Here is a 12,778-nt window from a genome sequence, read left to right as displayed (position 1 = left end):
TTATTTATATATAAATTTATTTATTTTTAAGAGTATAGAGCTTGATAAAGAAACGGGAAGCTCCACGTGCACCATGAAGCTTGTGTCCTTGTGACGGCAGGATCTTGAAGGGTTTTAGCTGGTCATTTGGTTTCAGGATATACACCTTGACCAAACTTATTCCATTTTCAAATCTCTTCCCTCTGCTGTCTTATTCTCTGCTTGATGCTTCCGAACCCAGAGTCTATCTGGTTAAATTTCCCTGGGAATAAAGGTGGCAGAGCAGGCACAATTTGGAGGTCCTGACTGCTCGGCTGTGAAGAGAGTCTAACCCCCCTGTGAGCCCCGGGCCTCATCGTTGCCCAGACAGCTGCCTGGGGCTTCTCAGTCCTGAGGCTGCCCAGGGCTCTCTGGGGACTCGCATCCGTCCACTTCTCATCCATATCTCCCTGTGCAGACACTTCAGTTTTATGAAACTTCTGTTCTGTGTGAGTTAACAATCCTCCATCAATTTTATTTTCCTAAGATTTGTTGAAATCCTTGTTCACTATTGCTTCTCCACCATATTTAATTAGGAAGTATTGTTTTTATATTTTAGCAGTAGACAGACTTTAAGTCAGAGAGACAAATTCATAATTGTGTATTTTCAGATATAATGACAGGTGTTTAAGAGATTTGTGTGTGTGATGGTGGTGTGGAGTGGGGTGTGTGTGTGGGATCATAAAGAAGTCTTTATTGAAAACAAAGGATGAAATAAAACTATTTGTCTGCTTCCTCTTAGTAGTTTAGAAGGAGAAAGTATCTTTTTAAAGAAAGCAAATAAATGAGTGAGAGCAACTTGACTTAGGAGTCAGCAGTGAATTATGAATGCCACTTTCCTAAGAGAAAAAATTTAAAGGACAAACAATTCCTCTGTAGAGAATTTATTAAGGGGTAGAATACTAGTGAAAACATTTGGGAAGAAAAGTTAATATACTCATAGAAAAATAGAAAGTTATTTAAAAAATACATTCTCAACAGGAACTTCAATGAGATTAGGATTTCTATGAGTTTAGAGTAGTCCCAGAATTGAGACAAAGATTAGAACCTTGTGATATCTATAAAGAAAGTAAAAATGTAGACTCATGAAACTTAAAAAAGCACAGTAGGCCCAGGAGCAATAAGCTCACACAGTATCCAAATCTTGGCTTCTAAATACCATTTCCTGGAGTTCCTTGGAGAAACAGCATATTCTATTGCTAGGGCAGGGAAAACAAATGAACCTGGAGAATCTTGTAGTACCAGAAAGTAAGGAAGTGCACCAAAGCTGAAAGGAAAGGGTTTGTCAAAGAAACACAGGCATGAACATGAAAGAGCTCCTGATAGTTAAGCTGTAATAATTTGAGTAAAGATAAATACTGTAGTATTGAATTAAACCCAATGTATACTTAAGTTCATATGACATATAAATGAATAAATACATAAGCATATACATACACACACACATGGGGGAAAAGAGACAAATCTTTCTTAGAGAAGAATTCCAAGTAAAATATGTAGATTTTCCTTCCTCCAGGATATAGAGCTTAATTCCATCCGGCTCCCCTTGATTTCCTTGCTTTTCTCTATTTGCTTGCTCTTTCTGGAATGCCTTTTAGTTAGATGTTTTCTTTTCTGAACTTTGTCTTGTCTTAGGTGTTCATTTATTTTATGTCTCTGACTTCTGGCTCTGTAGTCACAGTTTCTTTAACGTTAGTATCCATAGAGTCCTCCTACTGAAATAGATTTTTAATTTAAAAAAAGCTTCCTTTCTGCCTTTGTGTTCTTTTTTTCATGGCATCTTGTTTTAACTTTATTGGATGCAATATCTTCTCACATCTCTTTGAGAATACTGACTTTTTAAAAGCCCTCTTTTATTCACTGAATTAGGCCTGTTTACTCTGGGATTAACCTTTCCATTAAAAAAAAAAAGCTTGACCCCTTTTACTTTTGCTGTAGATACTCTTCACATTCTTACAGTCCTTAGCTTTTGATTTATATTTAAGGGAAGGCAAACTATAGCTGGTATTTCTGTGATGGCATCTTTCTCCTGGCAGTCTTTGTTTTATGACGGATGGGCAAGGAACACACTGTGATGGCAGTACCTTCCAACTGCCATAATGTGAGGGCTGCTGATTACTGTAGCTTTGCAGTAAGTTTGAAATCAGGAAGTGAGACCTCCAACTTTATCTTTTTCAAGATTGTTCTGGCTATTCTGTGTCTCTTGAATTTACATTGATTATTGGATCAGTTTGTCAATTTCTGAAAATAAATGCTTGTGGGAATTTCATAGGGCTTGTGTTGAATCTGTGCATTATTTTAGGGAATATTGTTATCTGAATGGTATTGTCTTCTGATCTATAAGCATGGAATGCCTTTCATTAGATCTTTTTTTTTCAACAACGTTTTGCTATTTGCTGTGTATAAGTCTTGCACCACTTTTCTTAAATTTATTCCTATTTCATACTTTTAATATGATTTATAAATGGAATTGTTTTCTTAATTTCATTTTTGGAGTGTTCATTGCTAATGTTTAGAGCTACAATTTATTTTTATGTATTGATCTTGTACACTTTGATGACTTAGCTTCCTAGTTCTAACAGGTTTTTATTTGTGTGTGTGGATTCCTCAGTATTTTCTATATACAAGATCATGTCATCTGGGCATAGAGATAATTTTTCTTCTTCCATACTAAGCTTTATTTCTTTTATTCGTCTTTCTTTTCTAATTGCTGTGGACCTCCAGTGTGGTGATACATTGAAGTGGCAAGAGTGGACATCCTTATCTTCATACTTACCCTGATTCTTGATCAGGATCCTGATCTTAAGTTTTCAGTCTTTCACCATTGAGTATGATGTTAGCTGTGAATTTTCATAAATTAGTTAGATTAAGGAAGTTTTCTTCTAGTCCTAGATTGTTTAATGTTTTCATCATGAAAAGTGTTAGATTTTGCCAAATGCTTTTTCTTCATCAGTTTAGATGGTCATTGTTTTTCCTTCATTTTGCTAATGTGGTGTTATATAATGTGGTTCAATTATATTGAACAATTTTTACATGTTGTTATTAATCTTTAATTACTGATAAAATTGCCAGTTGGTCATGTGTAAAATCCTTTTAATATACTTCAGTATTTTTGAGGATTTTTTTTGGTTTATATTCATAAGGGATGTTATGATGTGGTTTTCTTGTCTAGGGTTGGTATCAGGGCAATGCTGGTCCCATCAGATGAGTTATGAAGTGTTCCTTTCTCCTCTATATTTTGAAGAACTTAAGAAGAATTGATGTAAATTCCTTAAACGTGTGGTAGAACTCACCAGTGAAGTCATCTAGGCCTAGAATTTTCTTTTTGGGTAATTTTTTAGTTACTAATTCAGCCCCTTTTATTATTAATAGGTCTATTCAGATTTTCTATTTCTTCTCCAGTTTTTGTACTTTGTGTTTTTCTAGAAGCTGTCAATTCCATCTAGATTATCCAATTTGTTTACATATAATTGTAGTATTTTCTTACTGTCTTTTAAAAATTACTTTTTAAGGTCAATAATAATGTCTCTTTTTCTATTTTTGATTTTAGTAATTTAAGTCCTCTCTCTTTTATCTTGGTTAGTGTAGCTAAAGGTTTGTCAGCTTTGTTGACCTTCACAAAGAGCCAGATCTTTTGGTTTTGTTGATTTCCTCTATTATTTTTCTATTGTTTATCTTATATCTGCTCTAATCCTATGTTGTTTGCTTTGGGTTTAGTTTTCTGATATGTTAAGGTAGAAATTTGGTTATTTATTTGCAGTATTTATTTTTAAATATACATATCTATAGCTACAAATTTTCCTCTAACCACTGTGTTAGCTGCATCACCTAAATTTTGGCATACTGTGTTTTCATTTTATTAATCTCCCAGTATTTTATATTTTCTTGTGATTTCTTATTTGACTCATGGATTTTTTTAGGTGTATGTTTTAAAAACTTCTAGTGTGCCATTTTAATTCCCTTGCTTCTTTTTTTACTATATATGTATAGAATTTTGCTGTTTTTTAAATGCATTCCCTGGGGATACAAATAACATGTTAAAACAATCTAGTTAAAATGAATACCAACTTAATTTTAATAGTATACAAAAATTAGTATCCAGTATAGCTCTGCTTCTTGCCCACTCTTTTCTTCTATTATTATCTATAAAAATTATATCTTTATGTAAGTCCATTAACATATTCTTATAATTCTTGCTTTATGCAGTTATCTAAATCAATTAGAAGAAAAGTGTTAAGAACAAAAATACATGTATACTGTTTTTACATATATTTGTGTAGTTACTTTTACCAGTGTTTTTTATATCTTCATATGGATTTGAGTTTCTATCTAGAGTTCTTTTATTTGAAGGGTACCTTTTAGTATTTCTTGCAATGAATTCTTTCAGTTTTTAAAAAATTTGGTAATATCTTAATTTCTTCCTCAATTTTGAAGGACATAAAATTCTTGGTTGGCGTTTTGTTTCAGCTCTTCAAGTATGCTATCTCACTGCCTTCCGACCTCCATGGTACCTGATGAGGGTCAGCACTTAATCTTAATTTAGATATCTTGTTATGATGAATCCTTTTTCTCTTGATGCTTTCAAGATTCTGTTTTAGTTCTGAGCATCAATAGTTTTACTATAATGGATCTAAATGAGTAGATCTTTTACATCATTCTTCTTGGGGTTCTTTGATATTGTATGTGTAGATTAATGCTTATCATCAAATTTGCTTTATTCTCAGGCATTGTTTACTCACATATTCTTTTTGCCCCTTTTCTCTCATAAACATGTATTGGTGAGTTTAATAGTATTCCACAGGTCTGAGATCTGGGTACTTTTTCTTTATTATTTTTCATTATATTTCTCAGACCGAGTAGTCCCAGTTGACCTATCTGCAAGTCCACTGACCCTTACTTCTGCCAACTCAAACTTCTGTTGAGCCCCTCTAGTGAATTTTTTATTTCAGTTATTGTACTTTTTCATTCCAGAATTTCTAGAAACTTTTCTCCTTTTTATTTAAATCTTTATTTGTGAGACATGGATTGCTCTAATCTTTTTAATTATTTGGTTATGGTTTCCTTTAGTTTTTAGGAAATATAACCCACTGATTTAAGGTCTTTGACTAGTAAATTCAACATCTGGTCTTCCTCAGTTTTTATTGGCTGCTTTTTTTCCTTTAGTGAGCCATACTTGCCTGGTCATAGCATGTGTCTTTTTTTTTTTTTAACTGGACGATCAATACAGTGTGGCAACCTAGAAACCTGGGTCCCCTCTCTCCCCAGGGCTTGTTGTTATTGTTTTTTTTTGTTGCTGTTTGTTTATTTAGTGAGTTTTTTCAACTGCTTCTGCCGTCTATAGTCTTTACATGTGTGGCCACTGGAGTCTCTGCTATATTAAGTCAGTGGTCAGTTAATGATTAGACAGAGATTTCCTTAAATGTTTTAAACCAAAAAGTTTCCCACTCTTTGCTGAGGGGCTTTGTCTTGGGCACACCTTCAATGCACTGTCCAATAGTTTACAATTCTTCCTTAGTCTTCACTTCCTACTTTCACAGACCCTCAAGGTTGGCCAGAGGTGAAAGCTCAGGTCTTTCTTAGATCTTCCCTTTGCATGCCTACAGAATTATACATGTGAGTGACCTTCTAGATTCCCCAGGAATATGTTGGGGCTTTTCAAAGTCCTCTATGGACATAGCATATACAGACTTTCATTTAAAACTTCTTGTCCAGCCTCTTGTTTATCCCAACTGTTAATGCTTCCGTAGATCACTGCAACGTTAAACCATTGACACCAGTTGTATTTGAAAAATGTCCCAGGGATTGGGTTTACTGAGTGAGATTTGAATCAGATCAAGCCCTTTTACAGAGAGTTACCAGACAGGTACATATACTGACAGTTTTCTGGAAATGTTGCTTTTTGGGGATCTCCAATCTCCTATGTCTCTTCTAGTGGCTGCTAGATTGCTTATTTTCATAGCTATCAAGGTGTTTGAGGCTGCTTGTTTTCAAAGCCATTGCAGAGCTAGAGAGAAGCAGATAAGAATAGAACAAGTAAAAACTCAACAAAGCTCATTCTTACCTAGTTTTAGCCATTTTTCTTCAATAAGTACTCTTCTGATTGTTGCAAGCCTTTGGTTAATACCCAGTTTTGAATAAGTTGATTTTGACAAAACTTCCAGTGTTCTTTTTGCTTTTATGGTGGAGTAGAGTTTGGCAGGCACCCCACCATTCTGTAAGTACTTTGGTAACATCTGGATGAAACTCAAGTGGAAGGAGGTACAAATACATGTAAATATGTCATCTTGAAATGGCTAACTTGATTTTTTAAAAATTGAATCTCCACAATATTATTCCTCCTGTAAGAAACTGGCCACAAAACATTATTTTATAATCATGTCTCAAGGTATGTGACCATAACCTCAAAACCTGGAGTTTTAGCTCGAAAAAGAGCACACCTCATAAATAAGCCAATGACTTTGATTTTTGGAGAGAATACAAGCTGGCAGATGGTGATGCAGCCAAATGTCATGTTTTTAAAGGATACCATTTTAAAGGATACAAATATTTTTCTCCCTTGACAGTTCCCTTAAACACATATAGGCATTGTTCTTGTAGGGTTTTATTTTTATTGGTGGACAAACTGAAGTATCAAATTTCATAGTTGAGACCAGATTAATTTATAACCGATGTTAGCTAAGGACCATGGTTCTTTGGGTGTTTGTTTATCTTGATTAGGTGAATGAACTAAAAAAGATTCAATGAGTGATTAAGTTGGACCCCGAATTTTGGTTCACTTTCATGGGAATGCAAGAGATGTGACCCAGAGGCCCCAGTCTCTACTGTCACTAAAAAAAAAAATCTCCCAATACATTCCTTTTCTTACTTCCCATACTCTCCAGAAGATTCTCTATAGGAAAAAGCTGTTTAACTCTTAGAGCAAAACTCTTCCTAGTATTTACAAGTCAATCCTTGAATGAAAGCATAATGAAAATATCAATTTTAAGTTGGCAAGCCAAATAAAAGTTCTATTTTAGACATTTGTACTCATTTTTTTTCAAGTGTACAACTGAAATTATGATGATAGTTTCATATTTCTATAATCCCTTTCTTTGGCCCCAACCCAGAACACCAGTTTTATTTTCATTTGATTTTTCTTTACTCTGAAAACTACAAATTAAGTCCCTTTATATTTTTCCAAAAACAGGCTTCCTTTCTTTTTCCATCTCTGGTTTCTCAAGTAATTGCTCCTTTGTGAAGAACTGAACAATAGCAAACCACTGGTAATCTGTTACTGGTTTAAGTCCTATATTTACCCAGCAAATTGTTTAATCAGAAACATAATCTGACTTACTGGGTAACCAAATTCTGTTTAATATATCAGAATAATATATCTGCATCTCTGACTGAGACATTCTCATCTAGCTTTCCATAGATAACAGACTTTATAACAGAGCAGGTCACACCAAAATTATATCATTAGATAGAATTTGAAAGTGGAAAATTAAGTTTAATTAGGATGTTATTTTTATTTTTATCATTCCACGAAAGGGTTTTTTGTGTGGTTGCTTTTTCTACTTTTTTTCATTTATTCTCAAATGTACATTTTGGGATATGATTATATTGTTTTCAGATTTGGATACTTTGTGGGTTGTTTCTAGAGACAATATCTTTTAAACTAATTTCAAAATAGAAATAAAAATGCTGAAGAACTGCGATGGAAGTGTGGGAGGTCATCTTACTGCAGTTGGTTGTCTGTGACCTTCACTCCTTGACTTCTCTGGGACTCTCTTATTCTTTTGGTAAACCACTGCCGATTTTGACCAACTTGTTGGGTCACCTTTACAGCATTTTCTATGAACTAGTTGCTCTACACTGGATTAGGAATTGAGATGCCTGGGTCCTTGTCCTGCCTTTGTTATCAACCAGAATGACCCGGGGCCAAGTTACTTACTCTTTCCGAGCCTCAGGTTTCCTACTCTACAGAGTGGAGCAGAGTCTGTGTTGGCGAAGGATTTGGGCTCAATGAGCTTCAAATATATTTTTCTACGACTGAAAAGAGAAATTTTCTGGTTGTGCAACATGGGTCTTACTTATCTAGTGATTTCGACTTCTAATTTTCTCAAGTCTTCCTCTTCTTAAGCACAGGTTTCCCCTGCTATCCAAAAGCAGAGTATCCTATGAAAACTTTCATAAGCTACAATGGAATGAAGTGAAGAAACAATTACCATTAGTTTATACAGAAAAGTTTTGAGCATTCCCAGTCCCCCAAAATAACCTCTCAGGCATTTCTGATACCTTGGGACCCATCTTGCTAACAGATGCACAGAATAAATCAGGAGAACGCACCGATGCCACAGACACAGTTCAGGGCCGTGGAAACTGGATGCTGAGATACCGAGTGTGGCTCCTGGGGCAGGAGCTCCGCAGGGCTCCTCTCACCGCTCGGGGTGTGTACTGCCCCCGTAGCGGCTCGCTGCACAACAGACGCTCAGTGCCTCTTTCGCTTTTGCCTTTTGTTGTAAAATGAAAATCCTCTTCAGATTTCTTTCAGCTGGGAAACAGGTATTAATGTAGGCCTCTCATAGTAGCAAAATGGTGTCACGCAAACGTTTGAAAAGCTGGGGATATTTCTATGTTTATCCATATCCATATATATATATATTCTGTCTTCTCGCTAGTTAATGTTTGTTGAGTGGTCATTATGAAGCAGATACTGTTGTAATGGCTTCACATTCATTAGTTCATTTATTCTTCACAGCAACCATCCACACTACATTATCAGGAAAATGGGGCACAGAGAGGTTAAAGAAGGTCTTCACGATCACTCTGATAACAAGTAGCTGAACTAAGATTCAAACCCAAGTAGCCAGGTACCAGAATCACGTTCTTAACCATTGCACAATTCTGCTTGTTGTGTAAGAATCCTATGTTCTCCCTTAATATGCTTCCAAGCTGCTATCTTTTCATTCTTCGACTTTCAATTTAAAATTGTATAAAATATTATTCCTCGTTCACTGTTCTTCCTCTTCTCCACATACTCATTCCTCACAGCCTTGCACGCTGACTCTTCCTTCCCGTCTTTAAGGATTGTGGCACCTGGCTCAGTGTCTCTCTCACATTCTGCTCTTATCTTCTCTGACCACATAGATACCCGGTTTTTACTTACGCTCTGCTTATCAACCACAGTTGCCTTCCTCTCTGCTCTATTTCAGATGCACACAGGTACCAACATTTGGAAACACATCACCATTTGTTTTTTTTTCTTTGGCCTCTGGAATGTGGTCTTCACTTTCTGGCCTTGATGTCTTTGCTGGCTTGGTTCTATCTTCCTGGAATTCCAAATTGTATTTGTTCTCCAAGACCTTGAAAAATACAATTTTTTCAATGAATCCTTTGTGATTCCTCTAACAAGAAGTCCTCTCTTTCTCTAGAATCTTATAATGTTTGATCTAGAACTCTCTGATGGCATTTATTTTCTACCATGTATTATAATTCTGTTGACATGGATTGAATTCTGATGGAATATAGAGGATATATATATCCATATATATATATCCATATCTATATTCCATCCAACAGCTGCAAAAAATTTCTGAGGCTTACACATGATACCATTCTCTGTGAGCTGGAGATACTGATGATACAAAGATGGTACAAAGCTGAATTAGGCATAATACCAAATTTCAAGAGGTCTTGGGCTGATGGGGGAGACACTTTTTTGAATATTTAATATGGAGAGATGGGAAGAGAGGGAGGGGTTACTGTGCCAGTTCGGTTCTGAAACTGAAGCCTCACTGCAAATGTGACTCTACAGGAGGGTTTCCTGGAGAGACTAATGGATCCCAATTTGTCATTATGCTTTGTAACTGTACAGAGAATTCTGTTTTTCTTTCTTTGGAAAAATTTCTGGAAGTAATGCTTGAGGCTTACTGTAATCTTTAGGAAAGTAACTGTTGTTTCCAGGTGGGAGCAGTTAACAATTGAAAGGCAATTAAGACACTCTAATGAACTTAGATATGGGTGAGATTGAAGGAAATGGTAAATGGAAACCTGAAGTGATCAGAAAGACCATTAATCAGTCAAGCTTGCATTTAAGAATAATAATTATAAAGGTAATATATAATGGTAATGATGACTATCTGAGGAATGCCAGCACCATCATGAACTCTCAATGTGTACTAACTCCTTTATACCTATTAATAGTTCCACAGGGTATCTCCATTTTACAGGTAAGAAACTGAGATACAGAAAGTTTAGTCTTAGGTGTAATGGCTTCCTCTTAAGTTATGTTACACAGGACCTAGAATGGAAACTCACCTGCTCATTCTGGGAATTTTGGTAAATTTTTGCCCAAATTATCATGGTTAATACATGGCAGATGCAGGAGGAAGATTTGGGTCAAGAGGAACAAAGTTTCAGTTATGTAGGATGTGTAAGTTCTGGAGATCTAATGTACAGCAATGTGAATATAGTTAATGATGCTGTATACTTGAAATTCGTTAAAGGGTACATCTTAGGTGTTCTCACCACACACACACACAGAGTATATGAGGTGATGGATATGTTATTAGCTTGATTGTGGTGATTATTTCACAGTGTACACATATATCAAAACATCAAGTCATGTAGCTTAAATATATATATTTTTAATTTGTCAATTATACCTCAGTAATGATGGGGAGAAAATGGCAGAAATTGATCACAATTCTGGAAGTCCCATCAATCCAGGGACCCATTAGGAAAATATCTGCTGAAACTAGTCTGTAAAGATTTGAAGAGGTATCCATTCTTTCAAATTCATGGACACCAATGCAAAACTACTTCATGGATCATGGAGAGCTAGGCAAACATGGCAGTATCAGAGGAAACTAACAGAGCTCCAGTAGGAAAGCCAGGAACTCGAATAAAGAACTCATAATACTCATCTTACATAATCTCAGTGGGCTACAAGAGAATACAGACAAATAAAATCAGGAGAACAATACAGGAACAAAATGAGAAGTCTAACAAACAAATAGAAATAATAAAAAAGAGCTAAAGAGAAATCTTTAACAGTGGAGCTTTAACAGTGGACTCAATCATGTAGAAGAAAGAATTAGCAAACACAAAGACAACTTGACATTGTCCTATTAGAGGAAGAGAGAAGAGAGCCTACATGACTTGTGGAACATCAGCAAAATATATGCATTATGGGAATCCCAGAAAGAGCAGAGAATGAGAAAGGGGTAAAAAGCTTATTTAAATAAATAATGTCAGAAAACTCCCAAATCTGAATCCAAATCCAGATTCATGATGCCTAAAGAACTGTAAATAGATGACATCAAGAAATCTTCACTGAGATATATTATAATCAAATTATCAAAAGTCAGAGACAAAGGAAATATTAAAAGCAGCAAGAGAAAAATAAGTCGTCACATAGAAGGGAATCCCTATAAAGCTATCAACAGATTTCTCGGCAGAAACTTTGTAAGCCAGGTAAGAGTAGGATGATAAAGTGATGAAAATAAAGAACTGACCACCAAGAATACTATATATGGTCAAGTGTCCTTCACAAATGAAGGAGAGATAGACTTTTTCAGATAAACAAAAGCTATCAGGAAGTTCAACACCTCTAGACCTGCCTTACAAGAAATGCTACAGGGAGTTCTTTAAGTAGGAATGAAAAGACACTAATTAGCAATATGAAAAGTTTAATACTCACTGGTAAAGGTAAGTATATAGTCAGATTCAAAGTACTCTAATACTGTAATGGTAGTGAATAAGTTACTTTTAACTCTAGTATAAAGGTTTAAAGGAAAAAGCATTAAAATAATTATAGCCACAATAATTTTTTAATGAGTACCTGATGTAAAATTTGTAAATTTTGACACAAATAGTGTAAAATATGGAAAAGTATGAAGATTTTGAATGCTAAATTTGAGAGTAAATTGCTATCAGCTTAAAATAGATTGTTATAAATATATTTTATGAAAGCCTCACAGTATTCACAAAGGAAAAACCTGCAGAACATACACAAAAGATGAAGATAAATGAAAGCGCATCACTACAAAGTATCATCAAATCACAAAGGATACAGTAAGAGAGGAAGAAAGGAACAGAGGAAATACAAAACAGGAAACAAACAAACAAAAATGACAGCAACAACACCTTATCTGTCAATAATGACTTTAAATGTAAATGGGTTAAATTCTAAAATCAAAAGAAATAGAATCTGACCCAACTTTATGCTGCCTATAAGAGACTCATTTTAGATTTCAGGACACACGTAGGATGAAAGTGAACAGATGAAAAAGATATTCCAAGAATATGGTTACCAAAAGAGACCCTGCGGGGCTATATTTATCTTAGAAAAAAGGTCAAAAACTGTCAAAAAAGACAAAGAAGATCAAAGAGTGATAAAAGAGCCAATACATCCAGAGGATATAAAAATCATAAATATGTAGGCACCAAACATCAGAGCATTTAAATATATTGGGCAAATATTAATATAGCTGAAGGGAGAAGTAGGACTATGATAATAGTAGGGGACTTCAATACCCCCTTTCAACAGTGGGTAGATCATCCAGACAGGAAATCAATAAGGAAACAAAAGATTTGAACAATACCACAGACTAAATGGACCTAATAGACATATACAGGACATTCCATCCAACAGCAGCAGAATATGCATTGTTCTCAACCTCTCACAGATCATTTTCTAGGATTGATTATATGTTAAGTCACAAAGCAAGTGTAAACAAATATAAGAGATTTAAATCACATCAACTATCTTCTGTGA

The sequence above is a fragment of the Manis pentadactyla genome, chromosome 19 (genome assembly GCF_030020395.1).
Source record: "Manis pentadactyla isolate mManPen7 chromosome 19, mManPen7.hap1, whole genome shotgun sequence".
Lineage (NCBI taxonomy): Eukaryota > Metazoa > Chordata > Mammalia > Pholidota > Manidae > Manis > Manis pentadactyla.
This window is presented reverse-complemented; position numbering follows the sequence as displayed.